Raw genomic sequence first — 18,476 nt, 5'->3', positions numbered from 1 at the left:
AGAATTTTGATTAATTGCTTGGCGAAAATAAGATACTGACCTCAGCCTTATACAATTGAAGTCTGAATTATTAGCCCACCTTGAATTTTTCTCTTTTATTAAATATTTCCCAAATGGTGTTTAACAGAGCAAGGAAATTTTCACAGTATGTCTGATAATATTTTTTCTTCTGGAGAAAATCTTATTTGTTTTATTTCGGCTAGAATAAAAGCATCTTTTAATTTAAAAAGAAAAACATTTTAAGGTTAAAATTATTAGCACCATTTAAGCTATATATTTTTTCGATACAAACCATCGTTATACAACAACTTGCTTAGTTACCCTAACTTGCCTAGTTAACCTAATTGACCTAGTTAAACCTTTAAATGTCACTTTAAGCTGTATAGAAGTGTCTTGAAAAATATCTAGTCAAATATTATTTACTGCCATCATGGTAAAGATAAAATAAATCAGTTATTAGTAATGAGTTATTAAAACTATCATTTTTAGAAATGAGTTGAAAAAATCTTCTCTCCTGTAAACAGAAATTGGGAAAAAATAAATAAACAGAAGGGCTAATAATTCAGGGGAGCTAATAATTCTGACTTCAACTGTATACAAGTGTCTACGTCGCTGTTTACAATGTTTATGGTTTCAATCCGAATGAAATTATTTTTATAGACAAATCCATACAAAATGTTTACATGAATGTTATAGTGATGTACATTTATATATGTCACAAGATTTAAGTCAGATTTGATCTTTTCATATGCACACTCACATTCAGTACATGCTGGCTTCTGATTGGCTAGCATGGCTTTATGCTTAGAATTCTATCGCCACCTGTTGTTTCGACTTGCTCTTGACTATGCAAAATAGCGTGTTTGCGTTTTCATGTGGATAGAAATTTTAAAAAATAAACGTTTTAAAAAAGTTTTGTTAAAGTTTGTAAAAAATACCTGTGTATGAGTAAACAGCCTAAAATTAATGAGTTTGATGTGTTAAAGTTATTTTTGAGAGACACTAGGTGTTAGGGGAACTTTAAAAAAAACCTTGACACTTCATTCAAAATAAACCAACAACAGATAGTACCACGTGTCACACAGTACACACTACTTACACTATACTTTCCAGTTTCAGTTTTCACTCTGATCAAGCTTTTATATGTCATCTCGACTAGATTAGAAATGGTCTACATCGATCAAATTGATATTACATTGTTCACTTTACCCAATTTTGTTTTTTATTTCCCCCAATGTGGCATCAGATTTGACAAATGTTTGAGCAGGAAAACAACATAGATTCTGATATTCTCAGATCAGTTTCAGGACTCATTCAAGATGTAACAAATCTCAGATTCCGAACATGGATGCATCTTCCGTAAAAGCAAATAAGATCGGGTATTCAATGCAAGTTGTATATTAGTGATGAAACAGTGATGGCCATTGACATCATCTCAGGTGCACACAAATCGTGATCACATGACACTTTTTAATGCTTCAGTGAATGATGAAGAAGACTTCACCCAATGGAGTCATGCTTAAAGTTCATGTTTTGCTGACCTTTAAAGATTAAATACTTCAAATACCATTAAATACTTCAAATACCGTTGTAAATTTAGATGTTTTAACCTCCTTTTCAGTATAAGGTTTGTCGCTGCTTTATTTACACTGCAAGATGGATCAGCGACAGGGGCTTTCACGTTGCATGACTTTACAATAGGACGAATCGCCGACAACTTTGTTCAAACTACGCCTCACAATCAAAAACACATAGTATATCTTTTGTTATTAACTACATAACGAAAAAGAAGCCTTTAATGCGGTCGAAAAATTTACATATTTGCTCACCTGGGTTTGTAGGGAATTAGCAATTTCTCCTCAACTTTCTTTTTTAAAGGGCACATAGGTTACCCCTTTTTTCATATTTAATATAAGTATTTTGTGTCCCCAGAATGTGTCTGTAAAGTTTCAGCTCAAAACACCCATCAGATTATTTATTATAGCTGTTTGAAGTGTCTATATTATAGCTGGAAAAAAGGTTTTGCTGTTTTTTTGTACTGGTCCTTTAAGGCTAGTCCTCCCCGCCCACCGTTCCCACGTGCCTGTTAGCAATCGCCGCCCTCGGCTGCCTCAGAAAGCAGATCTCACATAACGTGTGTGAGAAATACTACAGTAAGAACTTTAACAATCAGTATTTGATGCATTTTTTTGTGGATTTGCAACAATGAGTCACACACAATGTCATTACAAAGTTCACGCACACACACAGCAAGGACACAAACACAGCGCAGACACATACTTTCTCATTGGCTGTAGGCGGTCGTCGATGTTATTTTTAGTCAAAACTCATTTCACATGGCATGGTTTGAATCGCAGACAGCTCCAGATATTTAGCACGCCAAATATCTCACAGGCATCGGTGATTCTCTCAGATCATGAACTTTGATAGTTGATACTGTGTGATTGTCACTCACGTGCACGAGCACCGATTTGCCTGTGATTTCAGGCATTTGTTGGCGATTTCTCAAAACCTGTTGGCGAGTCAAAATTGAGGCTAAGATCATGCAGTCTGAACTCGGCATAATGCTTCTTTGGGTCACACTACATTTTAACGTACAATTCACACTATTATCAAACCATAAACTAAGACTGTTAGCTCTATAAACTACTTATTAGCTGCTGATCAATAATTAGTAGGGTAGTAGGTAAGTTTAGGTGTTCTGTAGAATTAGGGATGTAAAATAATATCATACTTTATAAGTGCTGTCAAACAATTAATATCTTAATAACATGCTGGTAAAAAGCCAGTAGTAAATGGTGGGAATTGTTGCGTATGCATTTATTTATGGTTACACCTGGTGTCCACATTACCCCAGCATCCTAGACCTGCTAAAATGGAGCATCTTGAAAATGCTAAAGAGACCCTGCTCTATTTTGGAAACACTGATATACCATTTCAGTATAGATGGACTGAAATGCAAACTTACCTTGACAAGCAGCTATCCTCTTCTGAACTATTGAGTATCGTTCTCTGAATTGTCAAGATCCTCCCATATGAAAACTGGTTGACTGCTAGCATGCTGGAAAAATAACCACATGCCCATTGAGCATGAAATGGTCACGTATCATGAATTTTAGGCTTTAAAGTGTGGATATAGATCAGTAAAAACTCCAATCTATTCAAGGAGCATTTTCAATCTAATATGCCTTTCTAATCACACTAGTGTAAAAGGCAACTTACAGTCAGGTGTGATTTATCTCACCAAAAATAAAATAAATCGTAATTAATAAAAGTTTAATTAACTTAAATTATGATTTCTGTTGTTGTTGTTTTTGGTGCATTTCTGCCTTTGGTGCATTTGGTGCCATTTCTAGGACAGCTAGACAGGAAGAAAAATCGGAAAGATAGTGATGGGAGAGAAAAGTCCATATGGCGGGTCTCAATCTCCAGAGATCTGAATTACAGTGGTTTTAAATGTAGGCATGTGCCGGTGTAAGTTTCAGACAGTATGATAACCTTGGATGAAAATATCATGGTTTCACTGTATCACAGTATTGTAATTACTGCTCTAAAATATGTTCTTTTAAATGTACATACAACACAATATATATTTATTTAAAAATATATATTTTTGAACAGTAAACACGTCAGGCTAATTAAGTAATAACAATAAATCATTAGCTACATTTCCATCCACCTATTTTTAAACATATGCGCATAACTGAATAGTATAAACTTTTTATTCGATAAAAAAAGATGTGCATAAACTACAATGTAAACAATTTTACCGAACAAATTCCTACTAAAAAAATACTTTGCAGCCACTTGTTCTCTCCGGTGATATAGTAAAGTTTATATGAGTCGTTTATTAAATGAATCAACATTTAGTGTTTCTTTCGTAGCTGTGCTTGCGCAGTCAGCTGAGAAAAGGTAATGCAAAAAACGCATACAAATAACGGCAATTTTAGAAAGCGAACGTAAAACCTGATTCCCAGACATTTTAAGAGATTCAGAAACTACAGCCGGGACTTGTTTTGTCACATTTCGTTTTTGTGGGTCTGCAGAGCACATGATTGTCTGTGTGAATGTTGACTGTTCTCGCGTGTGCACACAGCACCAGCAGTAGGAAACGTGCAGAGTGAGAGAAGGTTTCCACTGGTTAATCGATCGCGAATGTTTGTTTTTCTTTGACTGATACACAAAAGTGTAAAATGATGATGATAATAGTATTATTCATGTGTCACCTTTAAATATACTTAAGCGCCGTTAATATACCTGGGCAGCCCGCCTAAGTAAAGTCTATGTATGGTAAGCACTGTGGATGGTCTTTTGCTGCTGGAGATATTGTCAGAATTATTAGTACCCCTGAATTATTAGCCCCCGTTTTTGAGAGAAGATTTTTTCAACTCATTTCTAAAAATTATAGTTTTAATAACTCATTTCTAATAACTGATTTATTTTATCTTTGCCATGTTGACAGTAAATAATATTTGACTAGATATTTTTCAAGACACTTCTATACAGCTTAAAGTGACATTTAAAGGTTTAACTAGGTTAATTAGGTTAACTAGGCGAGTTATTGTATAATGATGGTTTGTTCTGTAGACTATCGAAAAATATATAGCTTAAAGGGGCTAATAATTTTGACCTTCTTTCTCCAGAAGAAAAAATATTATCAGACATACTGTGAAAATTTCCTTGCTCTGTTAAACATCATTTGGGAAATATTTAACAAAGAAGAAAAACTCAAAGGGGGGCTAATAATTCTGACTTCAACTGTGTATATATATATATATATATACAGGAATGGTATAACAGATAGTTTACTGGTTTTAAAACCTTGACTTTTTTCTAATTGTGGTAAACCCGGAAACCGTCACATGAATATATGAATATGTCAGCGTACTGCCCAAAAGGCTGGTGGTGGTGACAACTCATGTTAAGGTTGTTTTTTTCTGTTTAATGACCAAAAAATAAATAAAAAATCATGATTTATATTTAGATTTATTAGTTTACCACTTACACTTTGATTGCAGTTTTAGCGGTTGAAAACAGCACAAACAGCCATGTGAACAACACAAAACCTGGCTGAAATACATTTTCATTTTAGCCGAAAATCTCAATGGAGATGGCTAAACACCAACATGAATGTTTTCCAGTGTTTTCGGATTATCAGCCTTTTCCTCCCCAGAGTGTGCATGTTCATGGCTGCCAGATTGGCTAGATTAGGTTTTACACTGGGCAGAAAACGTATCCATTTAGAAGAAAGCCTCTGATTGAGGGATTTAAGCTCTTGACATCTGGCAACCTCAGAAACTAGCAGTGGCTTGTTTCCAATAAAAGATAATGCACGTGCCAAATAAAAATGATGATTCAAAAGTATAAATTTTTAAGACAAAATGATCAACCAGCCCTATTTAAGACTGTAAACGATATCAAAAGTAACCCTGAAGTGATATTTTAAACATCGCTGCATTACTCTATCAATATCTTCAGTTTTGTTTTTCACATTTCCACTTTTATTTCCCTGCTGAACTGGCTGGGTGATGTTTATCAGGGCTAATGTTAACCTGAAAACCACTTTTTTAAATCCTCTTTTCCCACTCGATCACTATTCCAATCCAAAAACAAATCACTGTGTACGTGAGCTGTTTGCCAAGCTCGACGCGCACAAGGAGGAGACGCATTCCTGAATTATGACTTATGAAGGCAAGACATCTTTATTTCATTCTGTTGTCAGGCTGCCTACAGTTCTGTGTTTCTGAACCAAGCGCTATTCAGCCGAGACCAAACAATGCGAGAGCTTCACAGCGCTCTACAACTATCTAGCAAAAGGACGAATCACTCAGAGGATGATTGTGTAAGCCAGTGCGTGTCATTAGGAAAATATCACAATCTGCTCGGTATCGTATCCAGATTTTGTGCAGAGCTGTAATGGGAATGCTCAAATTGAACTTGCATTTGTTGAAGCTGTCTGGAGATGGAGAGGCAAGGGATTATGAGAATAGTTATGGATAAGTTGCACTGCTCTCAGACCTGGTAACGTGGCTTTTTAGCAGTCAGTATTACAGTACTATTACCACATGATTCTTCAGATATTATTCTAATGTTTTTTTGTTCAGAATTACAGTTTGAATAGACTATTTATCCAAGAGGTATTTAACAAAAGCAAGATCCTGGCAATCCTGGCTGAATTTAGCCCTGCTTCACAGTTAAGCTAAATTAAGTTACTATGTAGATTTATTCTTTGCAGCTAGCCTCCTCCAGAGCAGGTTAACAACCAGGCTAAGATTAATATCAGTGATTTATTTGATTGATTGTCAGTGCTAGAACTAGAAATTAACATGTTTTTTACAGTCACTCCATGTCCTTGGCCAATTACATATATTGTCCAACCATTATAATTCAAAATGTGTTAAATTGTATTAGACATAATATTTTTATCATATAGAAAATTTTCATATATGGCTATTTCTGATTTCACATATAGGGCAAATATATATATTATTTAATTATATTACAGATTAAATCAAATCAATTAGATAGGAAAACAAGTACTGTAAATGAAAGCAATAAAGAGTATACACTACCTGACAAAAGTCTTGTCATCTATCCAAGTTTTAGGATCAGCAAATAATAACTTGAATTCTAGTTGATCATTTGGTATCAGAAGTGACTTGTATGAAAGACAAAGACCTCTAGATTACACTTATTTTACTGAAATAAAATATGATCATGCCTTGATTATTAATTATTTAATTAGGACAGTAAGGTCTGACTTTGCTTAGACAAAAGTCTTGCCACTTAACAGCAATAATGCACATTATAGAATATAAAGTCATGGTGCAGTTGAAAATGAATTAATATTGTGTATGACTCCCATGAGCTTGGGTGACTGCATCCGTACATCTCTGCAATGACTCTAATAACTCATTTATGAAGTCATCTGGCAAAGTCAATGGCAAAGAAATCGTTCTTGCAGGACTCCCAAAGTTCATTAAAATTCTTTGGATTCATCTTCAATGTCTCCTCCTTCATCTTACCCCAGACATGCTCTATAATGTTCATGTCTGGTGACTGGGCTGGCCAATCCTGGAGCAGCTTGACATTTTTGGGTTTCAGGAACTTTGATGTGGAGACTGACGTGTAAGAAAGAGTGCTATAATGCTGAAGAATTTGCCCTCTCCTGTAATTTGTAATGTAATAGGCAGCACAACTGTCTTGATACCTCAGGCTGTTGATGTTGCATCCACTCTGCAGATCTCTCACACGCCCCCATACTGAATGCAACCCCAACCATGATTTTTCCTTCACCAAACTTGACTGATTTTTGTGAGAATATTGGGTATATGCGGGTTCCAATAGCAGATCCTCACTGAGCTCCTTTTTCTTAGCCATGACTGTCCACAAACCAACAGCAGAGAGCTTCTGTTTTTCACCTGCTGAGTTGATAAAAACAGTTGTTCTCAATGAATTATGGTACTGTTATTTACTTGTTTATTTTATTATTTTGGTTTTGCTTTTGTTTGACCTGCTTTTGGGAACCATTCTTTGCCAAATTCAAACCCCGTTGTTGCGGTCAACTCCTCTCTTCGTCTCAAATCCGCCAACATACGTTGCGATCCACTGAACAAACTGGTAACAGCGGGAAAGCTGTCCATACGGTGGCAAGCGGTCAGCTGCTAGCGTGAAAGGAACACCATCATACCACCCGTAGTGTTCGTTTTGAAGACAAAATGCAGCCATACGTACTTCTGGCTACATAATTCACGATCTACAGTAATGTATATAGGGCTATGTTTTCAGAATGAGCCCATGTTGCAACTTTCCAGAAATTTCAATAATTTTGGGCTTGACTGTTGACTTGTCTGATCTTTTTTTCTTTACAGTAAAATAATTATTTTATTTATTTTATTTAAATTTTTTATATTATTATATTATAATTATTTATTACAATTTTATATTTTTGTGTTTTTAATAAAACCTGGCATCTATTCAGTATCTTTTTATGCAGCTTTTATGCGACACCACCACCATCCTTAATAAGCATGTTGAAAATCAGCTAAATTAAGGCCCAATTCCAATTCTGTTTTTGTACCCCTACCCCTTCCCCTTGGCCCATCAAACAGAGTATAAAGGGGAAGGAAGGGCTTTAAAATTTACCCCTATGAAATGGGACACCACTACAGCATGTGCACACGTCATCATATGTCATCGTCATCTCTTGCTTCATATGAGATCAGACGATCGCGACTGCTGTAGTTATTCCAGTTGCTTTATTTTTTGGTATTTAATTCTTAAGGAAATCACTGAAGGCATATATTATGTTATCATAACGATCTAATGTGGCAATAAGATCCTAACTATACTGCGCATTTACACAGTGGCCCTATTCATCTATGTAAACACACCAAAAACAACATTAACATTATAGCAGACACTGTAAACAGCTCATTCCCAGCCACTACACTTTTCTGACAGGGGATTCGAGTGTCATCGAGTGTCAGAATGTTGTGGGACTGCTGTACAGGAGTTATTATTAGAGATTATAGATAGCAAAATTTAGCATTTTTTATTTTAGTGTTTTTTTTTTAAAGCATGACAGTAAAACACGAACGCGGTTATGAATGTATTAAAACATATGATTGTTTGTTGTAAAAATTCGTAAAAATGACAAAAATACTAATTTGTGGAGCTCCTTACTTCAGGGTGCAGCTCTACTGCCGTTGTGGCTGGTGTATTCTGGGATTTTTTTTTTTTACCCCTTGGTTTTGAGTGTGGTCCTGAAAAATCTCCATTCGAAGAGATATCTACCCCTTCCCCTTAGCCCTACACCTTCAAGCTAAAGAGAATTGGGACACCCCTACCCCTTCACGTGAACACGCAAAAAGAAGGGTAAGGGGTAGAATTGGGATTGGGCCTAAGTCAAATACACAAAGCATTTGTAGGGCTTAAAACAAATGATCATTGTAAAACACGTCAGCATATGCATACAGAATTTCTGAATCTGACAAAACTCAGATCTGTCAAGTCTTCCTTGTAGCCGAGGTTTGTTTTCGTGCACGGCATCAGTCACAACAGCACAAACCATACAGACAAACCTCTTTCATGATGACTGTGTTTCATCAATCTGTCATTGAGAGAGCGAGGGTGTTATTCAGGACGGACGGTCCACAGGGGGCCAGAATGAACCCCCTGCTGCGCCGCTGAACAATCTGTGTTGTTCCATGAAGTCACACAGCGAAAGAGCTTTTATGGCTCATGTTAAGCGAGTTACGAGATTTTGCATCCGCTGTTGTTTTACAGGAGAAAAGCATCTCTGGAGTTCTGTCTCATTAAAACAAGGAAAGCATCTTCCTAGAGGGGATCTTTTTAGTGGTAATCAGACACAAGCGCATCCCAGAGCTCATATCGGCAGGCGAGACTAACATACACACACACACACACACACACACACACACACACACACACACACACACACACACACACACACACACACACACACACACACACACACACATATTTCCTTCTGTTTAATTTGTTTCGCTTGATGATTCAAAACTTTGAAATGACATTAAAAGTTTTGATGATGGAGCTGCACAGGAGGCTTCTGGTGTCAGGATTAAGGCCAGCAGGGGGCACTAAATCAGTGGAGTTTTACTGAATTTCTGCCCTTCTAATCAGGACTGTACCTTTACGACACTGACATGCTAGGATTGCAGATAGGAAGGTAGCTGTTGATGTTAAAGGTCTTTTACTTGTGATTATATGGGACGGACTTCTCACATTGTGGAGTTTTATGAAGAAGGATGTGCGTGGGTTTAGATTTATATATCATTAAACTTATGATTTTCTCCTGCTAAAAAATTGGGCATAAAACCTCAGTTTATAAATATATTTTGAAAAATTGAATTTTGGGAACTTAAAAAAAATGAATAATAACATTTTACTCTGAATATACACTGGAAAAACATTCGTTAATCAACAGTTTCTAACAGTTTTTGTGTGTTCCGCTTATTTACGGTTGTGAATTGTATTATGGGATATTGATCTGTGCTCTTTCGACTTTTGATTTTGAAAATTCAACTCTACACAATTGAACAAAGTGACTTTTATTGAGATTTTAGTAGTCTGAAATAATATATAACGAATAAAAAATAATATATAGAGAAATAACATCTGTAATATAACAGAAAATGTACTGGCAGCTTATTACCAGGTTTTTGTACCATAATATACAACACCAACCAGACAATATATCACTTTAAACTATTAAATTTGTCAATTAAAGTTTTTTTTCTAACTTTTTAAGGTTAAAAGTTGTTAGAAAAAAGATCAAGGTCCAATAATGCAATTCAAAAGCTTAAATAAACATAAAAATAATGAATCACACAATACGGAAAACTGCTCATTTATGAATTTTTCTTTTTTTTTACAGTGAGACCACTCACCAGTCCCTCTTGTCTCTGTTGTACCTCTGCTTGTGTTTATTAATAATAATAATTTCTTACATTAATATAGAGTTTTTTTAGACACTCAAAGCGCTTTTCACAATGGGGGGAATCTCCTCATCCACCTCCAGTGTGCAGCATCCCCCTAGATGACTCGACATATTGTGCCAGACCGCACACCACACACCAGCTGATTGGTGGAGAGAAAACAGAGTGATGAAGCCAATTATGATATGGAAATGGTTAGAAGGCCATGATGGATAGAGGCCAGTGGGCGAATTTGGCCAGGATGCCAGGGTTAAACCCTTACTCTTTTTCATGGGACATCTTAAGATTTTTAACGACCACAGACAGTCAGGAGCTCGGTTTAACGTCTCATCTGAAAGATGGAGTTGCGTTTAGAGAAAATCCCTGTTTAACTATATATACTGTTGTTTTGTTGTTGCCCATTTCTGTGTATTCACGCAATCTGTCTGCGATTTATGTCAAACTGTTCCATTTCTCAATTTCGTTCACTTGTCCCGAGGCTCGGACGAAACAGTAAAAAGGTCATGTGCCATACATTTTGCTACACGTAGTCCTGCTGGAGTACTCTTGTGTTTAGTACACTAGGTTAGGAACAAGCTTCACCCTTTGTACTTTTGGATAGATACAGTAGTTAGGATATGTGGAGGACCTCTTGTTGTGTTTATTTTATTTGTTGTCATTTAGTTAGTTATACTTTTCTGGGGAGTTAGACATTGTTTGGGTTTTGTTCTTTTCTTTAGCGCCACCCACCTCCCTTCTGCCAGCTCTCTTGTTTCCCCCCGTCTTTGTGTTTGTCCCAACCATACTGTATATATTGTAAATAGTATATTTTTGCATTACCTTCTTTATTTATTTTTGACAAATTCATCGTTTTTGTTCACTTTGGAAGTATAAATAATGTTCACAGTTTTGGGTACATCTGCCTTGGTTGTCTTTGAACGTAATTCACTATACACAGTTGAAGTCAGAATTATTAGCCCCCCTTTTGATTTTTTTTTTCTTTTTTAAATATTTTCTAAATGATGTTTAACAGAGCAAGGAAATTTTCACAGTATGTCTGTTTGCATGTTCTCCCTGTGTTCGCGTGGGTTTCCTCCGGGTGCTCCGGTTTCCCACACAGTCCAAAGACATGTGATATACAGTAGATAGTAGAACAGTAGTGTATGGATGTTTTCCAGTACTGGGTTGCAGCTGGAAGGGCATCCACTGTGTAAAACATATGCTGGAATAGTTGGCGGTTCATTCCGCTGTGGCCTTATGAATAAAGGGACTAAGTTGAAGCAAAATGAATGAATAAATGTTAGATTTTTATTTTATACAAAACAATTTAAAGTAGGATTATAGGATAATAATTAGGTAGGAAGTAGGATGATAATTGCTAAATTATTCAACAAAAATGTACAACTGATGTATTCATTCCATAATTGTATTATATTAAAATGTTGAAAATGCCATAATTTTTTGGTCTGTCATTGAGTGCAATGCTTTGCGGTGGGGATTTTAGAAAGAAATCTTACAAGAATTTTACAAGAAATCTTCATTGTAAAAATGTAGTTTTGTTTTCGGAAAGTCTCCGCAGTGTAGTGTATTAAACACCTTTGATCTGCATGACTTCTCCTGAAAGTGTCAGTGTGAAGCACCTGCAGTGCTGAGCTCAGCATCTGGCTGCTCTTCACCGGGAGCTGAAGGGTGAAGACAGATGCTAGAGTTATGCACACTATTACAACAGCGCACATTCTGCAGTCATATGTCAAAGCCTGAGCCCACATCTGACATCAGGGCCAACATCAGTAGATGAAGACGCCATAAAGACAAATGAGTTGTGGAGAAAGCATCTCCTGAGAAGTTACTTTGCCAACTTTGATATTCCCTGACACTTTTTTCAGGTTAAGGTTTGATAAACTGTTCGTTTAGATTTAAGATGAGACACTGCAGACTTTTTTTTTCTTTTTCATGCACTATTTTTATTTTGAGATGTTGGGCTTTTTGGCTTTTTTTCTCAGCTTTTTTTTTGGCTGTTGATCACCCCTGGCCTACTTTCTGCTGAATCTGAATTTCATGATCTGAATTTCTGGTTTTTAATTTTAGGATATTGAATTTAATGTTCTGAATTTCTTCATCTTAACTGTATTTTTACAAACTGGATATCTGCAGTCTATGACTTCAGAATACAAAAAATCTGAAGTTTGAAAATACATCTATAAAAAAATTCAGCCTTGAAAAATTCAGTTGTCTTTAATTTCAGATGTTTAATATTCAAGTTATGAAATTCAAATTCAAATGCAAAAATTCAAATTCAAATTAAGAAATTCAAATTCACAAAAAATTTACGGCCTATAAAATGTATTTATTAAATTAAAATTAAATATACAGTATAATATAAAATAGATTTATTAAATTACAATTGTCAATAATTAAAAGGAACACAATTCAAATTCAGATTGTTTTGGCTTATTATTAGCCATACATAATAATACATATCCATACATATCCAAGTAAAATATAACCTAGTTCATACATTTAAAATTGTAATCCGGAGCTTTCTTTTAAACACCTCCTGCCGTTATTATGAGGTTAAATCATTAGCAAACCTTGAGAGCTTGCAAATCTAAATGTGAGCACTTGTGATAATATTATTTGTAGGTTGAAATTTACACTCAAAGTGAAAAGCTGAATCTCTCGATATGCACAATTCTATATTTTAACTGTTATAAATAACCCGTACCTACCACCTAACACAGTCCTTAGCTTAGCTAACAGTATTTAACGTATAGATAATTACTAATAACAAAGACTTACCCTATACAGTTATTCCTTGTGTCGATTAAAAAAACCTTGAGTAGGCCTAGGCTACAATAATAAAGAAAATCTTCTCTAAATGTAGAACCAAATACATTGATATGCATTGAAATACATGATGAATACTCTTGACACAGGAAAGTGTAATGCCTGCAGCAACAACAAACGTGGAAAGTTATTGCGTGTCATATTTAACAAACTGTTTACTGCTAATTTTATGTAATTTTGCTCACATGGATAATTGAATATTAACCAGATGATGTCATTACGCTGCTGTGCCCTCACCCAATCGTTGCATTGCTGATCATGATTTCGAGGATTGATAAATCTGTTCTTCACAACACACGCAGCGATCTCAGATCAGTTCATCCAGACATTTTAATCTGATTTGCGAACTTGTTTGAAGAACCAAATTAGCCAGAGATCAGTTATCAGGATTATCAGGATTTGCACAGGTGGAGCAAAATTTGAGAAGTTGTGAGTGCTGACTTGTGGTTGTACGGCGAAACTGCAATAAAGTGCTCAGGTCAATTTGACGAACACCGGTAAATCTGCAACTTTAAATTCAAACTCATAAAGGTTCGAAAGCAAGTAAAGTGTGAGTAAATGATGACAGGATTTTTTTTTAAGCAGCTTTAAGAATGCTAAATATGTATGTTTCTCAGCAATATATTTTAATTTGCATGCCCTTGATGCAAATGTATGTGCTGTGGATGATGTACTTGAGGAATAGTAGATGAGAGTAGACTTCTTCAGGAGAGAGATGACATTTTCATTACTGCTCTGTTAATTTATGGAGCCTTGGGTCTGGATGAAGCGAATAGCGAAGGGCTTGAGTACTTGCACAAGTCCAGGTGTCTCTCTCTCTGGGTTTTCTCTCTCGGTTTGACCAGGCAAGAACTAAATTTAATCTAATTAGACTTTTCCTGCTTAAATTCCACATATTGCAGTCATTTACTCACTAATGGTGTAGTTAGCAGTATTGTTTCAGTCACTTGTTGCTTGCGGCACATTACAAATGAACTCATTCAGTTTTGTTTTCAATAAACTGCAGAAAATATGGCGTCTGACCTTTTTTCAGTGATTGCTTCTCTTTGCTTACCAGCGTGTTTCACTAATGTGTGAAAATGAAAGAGGAACTGTCTCTGCATTTAACAGGTTCCCTTTGTAAAGAGCACTTTATACACAACAAATCACTTGTGCTTTATTTTTTTAGACGCATGTCAATGCTGCCTTTATATGTATTTTATTTACAATCATTTAACTATTTTTCGTCCATTCATTACAAACCATGTTTTTATTTTGTTTTTTTATTATGCTTTGTTTTTTTAACCTGATATAGTAAAGGAAACATTTAATAACTTTATTTAAAGGGATAGTTCAGCCAAAAATGAAAAAATGACTCAATATTTTGCAAATCTTTGTAAGTTTCTTTACTCTGTTGAACAATAAAGAAGATATTCTGAGGAAAGCTGAAAACCTGTAAGGATTGACTTCCAAAAAATTATATAGAAGTCAATGGTTACGTGTTTCCAACTTTCTTTAAATTATTTAGAGTTTTACAGTGTAAGGTGGCCATCACACTGAACATGCGTTTTGCCTTGAGAGGCACCTATTATGAATGGTCTACTAATGGCTGCGAATGTTTCGCGCACTGCTTATGCGCCCTGAGTACCTCACATTTTAACCACCTGCCTTGCGATTTTGCCTGTGCACACTGTGCTCCCGCAGTTGAAATAAAGTGAACTCTGTGCGGAAACAGCTTGCTACGTCAGTCGGGTCTTTTTCATTTTCCAATCAAATGAATGCACAGGAGGAATTTCTGTTGAGATGACAGCAGTGTGTTGTCAAAACGACTACTGAGACTTTTAAAATTCAATTCATGTTGCGCTTTTACAATGTAGATTGTGTCACAGCAGCTTAACATTGAAATTCTAGTAAATTGAAACTATGTCAGTCCAGTTTTTAGAGATGAAGTTCAGTTTAGTACAGTTCAGTGTGGTTTAAATTCCACTACTGAAAGTCCAAACACTGAAGAACAAATCCATCGATGCCCAGCTCCACAAGTCCCAAACCAAGCAAGCCAGTGGTGACAGTGGTAAGGAAAAATGGAGGAGAGACTTGTGGTTGCTGTTTTGAGTTATCTGGAGCTGTATGACTCATACATGACTTAATATTATTAAATATTACATTTATAACAATATCAACAGCAACACTCGAGCACAATAAGCAGCTGATTCAGTCATTGCCTAGCAACATGAAAAAAAATCTCAGAACTGAAAAGTGTGTTGGGTGTGATTGGCCCCTAAAGACTCTTATAGGTTTGAAACTAAGAGTAAATAGTAAGCTAATAATTTTTTTAAGGTGAATTTTACTGTATTCATTTATTTATTTACAAAATATACATATACAAAATTTTCTAAAATGTTTTGTTCTTGAAGGAGAAGCATCTAAAATGTTTTTTTTTAGTCATTTCATGGTTTAATTTTTTAAATGAAAACTGTTAATCATTTAACCTTGGTCAGTGATGAGAATGACGACATTATAAGTTATCAACATATTAACAGGGTTATTTTTCACTATATATATATATATATATATATATATATATATATATATATATATATATATATATATATATTAAAAATTACTTTTTAAGAAGCATAATTTTGCAATGAAGGGACAGACAGGAGCACGCAGAAAGGGATGGGAATAATAAATATGGTAATGACTCTACTTTGGCAAGACCAAATGAAAAAGCAATGGCAAAAGCAAGCAAAAAGAGAAACTTCACAGAATGTGAATTGGAGGTGCCCCTATCGGAGGTAGAGCTGGGATAAACAGTGTTATTTGCAAGTTTGTCCTCCAGAATTAATAACAAAAGAAAAAAAATAGAGTGGGAGAGTTTAGCTGACGTGGTTAACGCAGTGGGGTCTGAACATCGCACTGTGAGTGAATTAAAAAAGAAATGGTCCCATGTAAAGGTGTAAAATTTTGTAGTGTCTATTTAGGCTAAGTGCAAATAGCACACCTCGTTGGGATGAGCTAGTTGAGTGATTCCCGCCCAACACCGTTTGATTGACAGAGACAACATCACTAAAGAGAGCGATAAACAGCAGCGTGAGTGGTGTAGCTCGTAAAGCGCATGGCAACATGTTTTGACACGATCGATCATGAATCTGGTTCGAATCCAGCATCTGATGAACTCATTCTTTTCTTTCCCCCACTACATATCAGATTTTGTCTACTCTTCATCTCCAGGAAGACAGGTAGGAATCATTAATTCTGTAAGTGTGTGTATTATGTTAAGCACATTTGAGCATCACACATTATATGCACATTTATTAAATGGAAATGTTTCCAATTTGCGTATGCAAATTCATCTTCAGATGGCATCTTTATAGCAATGTGTGTGCAGCTGATCGCTCCGATTACATTGAGAAAATGGGCAATCTTTTTTTTTTTAAAGTGCAAATTGCACTTTAATGTTTGGCTGATCAACTGCATGATATGGAAACCTTATATACCTGCTAGATATGCAGATGATCCCGTCCCATACAGATGCCAGTGCATGGCCTAAAGATACTTTGTAGTGTGCAATTTAACACAATTGCATCTAGGAGTCGCCAATGGAAATAAAACAAACACACACAAGAAATACACATACCCCAGACATGAAGTTGGCGTGGACCAACGCACATTCTCAAGTTCATTTCATCGTTAGTAAATCCAATCGTACGCAAAGTTTTTGTGCGTACACAGCGTTGATACATGAGGCCTCTGGCAAATTTGCATTTGACTGACAGGGTCGAAAAAAAAAACTCATGTAGCCAAATCTCATGTAGCCTAGTAGACCGTGCATGTGCTCAGAGTAACTGTGTTGCAAATGGTTCAAATCCCGACTTGTACAAATACTCAGAAATTATGACTTGATTTATTTGTAATAATGTTACTTTTTATGACCAAAATAAGATATATTTATTCACAAAGTGTTTATTTGGTTGTTAGACCAATGTTAAAAACAAAACACGTTGCAAGAATAGAGCATTTAAAAAATAACATCTACAGCTGCATCACCCTGGATTCGAACCCATTATCTCGGTATGCTAGTCTGGAACTCTCACCGCTTACCTAAATCACTTAAAACCTCAACTCTACCAATAATACCTCAATTTGCTTTACTGTTTTTTTGCTGAAGCTGTTCCAGAGCAATACATAAATTACCACTAAGTGTCACCGTAGAGATGGGTTTCGAAACGTTTCGAAGCTTCAACACATTTGCTTCAACTAAATAAATGAATAAACAAAGTAAAGGTCAAAAAACACGGTAGATAGAACAAGGAAACGCTTCGTAATGCTCACTTACAGTTTAACAAACAAGACTCAGCAAAGTAATCAGGGAGAGAACTGGAACTGGTGTGTGTAAGGTGCATGATGGGAGTTGTGGTCCATAAAAGTGGCAGATGTGTAGTTCTCCAGCGATCTGCAAATGCTAGATCACTGGTGATTGTACAAATGTATTCTCTTTTTTTTTTCTTTTTTTTTTTTTACATTTTAGGTTTGTGCAATAAATATTAAAACTTCTAAACCATTTGTTATGATTTAGTGTTCTACTATAGTAATTGCAATATTTACAATAATATATTAAATTGGATAGGTATATCCCACATTGTCTCACAGCAACATTAAAACTGTAGAATAGTTTACAATGTTTTATACTAGTACTCATTTAATTTATTTAGTGTCCTTTTCATTTAACTTAATATTTAGGTTTAATCTAGGTTTTTTTAGATATTTTTTTTAAGTAACACTGTTGTAACTTTCCATAATAAAAATGATGTAACTCGATTACTATTTGTGAGCATTAACTATAACTAATTTCTTTTTTTAATGACATGCCCAGCTGGTGTTGGTGTATTGTAAGTAAGCTCAATGGGAATTCTCTTGACTGGTAGAAGTCACCCACTGCTAATGACATGCCATGTAAAGCCATAAACAGATGGAGGCAGCAGTACTGGCGTGTGGGATGTTGGCACTGGTGGAACAGACATCTGCATGAGAAGTGTTGAATCTTATCAAGCCTTTCACAAGCATGATGAGGTTCTAAATGACGGCGTGCAATGGACTTCCAAATGAGAACACAAGTTTAAATGTATTTATTTATCAGTTTAAGCATGATTCAGCTGCTTTTGATGTTTACATGGCTTGCTGATTAAC

At 35.6% G+C, this 18,476-nt stretch overlaps 1 protein-coding gene across 2 annotated transcripts in view; it reads left to right on the top strand.

Moving 5' to 3' along the window:
• marchf8 (membrane-associated ring finger (C3HC4) 8) overlaps window positions 1–18,476 on the top strand; it is a 223,674-nt gene that overhangs the window by 53,374 nt on the left and 151,824 nt on the right. The gene's annotated exons all lie outside the window — the stretch shown is intronic.

Source organism: Danio aesculapii, chromosome 13 (assembly GCF_903798145.1).
Source record: "Danio aesculapii chromosome 13, fDanAes4.1, whole genome shotgun sequence".
NCBI classification, from domain to species: Eukaryota; Metazoa; Chordata; class Actinopteri; order Cypriniformes; family Danionidae; genus Danio; species Danio aesculapii.
The sequence above is the reverse complement of the archived record's forward strand: the minus strand, read 5'-3'. Positions and strand labels throughout refer to the sequence as shown.